This window comes from Sinocyclocheilus rhinocerous, unplaced genomic scaffold, assembly GCF_001515625.1.
Source record: "Sinocyclocheilus rhinocerous isolate Xijiao unplaced genomic scaffold, SAMN03320098_v1.1 scaffold220, whole genome shotgun sequence".
NCBI lineage: Eukaryota > Metazoa > Chordata > Actinopteri > Cypriniformes > Cyprinidae > Sinocyclocheilus > Sinocyclocheilus rhinocerous.
In genome coordinates, this window is record NW_015666573.1 from 332,166 (window position 1) to 333,188 (window position 1,023).

The following is a 1,023-nucleotide window of genomic DNA, read 5'->3' on the forward strand; positions in this document are numbered from 1 at the left end:
AGTGTGTATTATATGTTTATAATTGTTTTAAATGCCGCTTACTCATTTATGAGAAAGTATAGAGGACCTAATCCTTAGGTGTGTAAATGTATAATTGCCTTTTCATTCTTTTTTTCAGTTTTATTTAAATTTGTAGTTAAAATAACTAAAAATAAATGTATTTTAAAGTTTAGAATTAGACAGCCTTTGCATACAGGCTTACGCTGGTAACTCATCAGTGGACTTTCCTCGTCAATATAGGCTATATTTTTTCACACTTTTCTCATTCTATATTTCTGACGTTACAAAAGCGCCTCCTACTGGCAAAGAATGAATGTTCATTTTCAATTATCCAGTCTGTAGTTTTTGTTCAGATCAATGCGAAAATCCACCCACATAACCCCGTTTTAAATTAATATAATAATTTATACTTCTGGCTCATCCCTGGTTTAAACACTCAATTGTGAGGTTTATCATTTTATCATTTATTTTATTTTTGTGAAAACCTGTATCTCAACTGTAAATCAGTTGCTATTTCGTGGTCTACAGCATGAAAGAAAGCCATTATAACATGTACATGAAAAATGTAGAAACATTGGACACAACTATGGGGCACCATTGTGCAGCAGCAAGCATCACAACAAAAAAGGAACCTCAAGGTTGATCTAGGAAAATGTGTGCAAATGTATAGGGCCCCATTCCTATATTTTGCCTGGGGCCCCCAATTCACTAAATCCGCCCCTGGTGGTATTGCTATTGCAGGTGAGTGTTACAAAGTCACAAATGGTGCCGTGTGGACAGCAGTGGAATCTATCCTTACAACACACAGCCTGCAGACAGAACAACCTGACCTTTAGTTATTTTTTTATTGTTAATTCTCTCTAATAATATATGCACTATTAGTATGTGATAAAACTAGTCTAAAAGTAATTGAGTGCCTTTTGGTTGCAAAAGTCATTTTTATTGGGTATTTTTTGGGTCTTGTTTTCCATTTGAATATTTAAACATCCTTAAACAAGATACTTGTAGCAATATATATATATA

At 33.6% G+C, this 1,023-nt stretch overlaps 1 protein-coding gene across 1 annotated transcript in view; it reads right to left on the reverse strand.

Moving 5' to 3' along the window:
• The window catches only part of LOC107732838 (granulins-like), a 10,319-nt gene that overhangs the window by 3,995 nt on the left and 5,301 nt on the right, over positions 1-1,023 (reverse strand). The gene's annotated exons all lie outside the window — the stretch shown is intronic.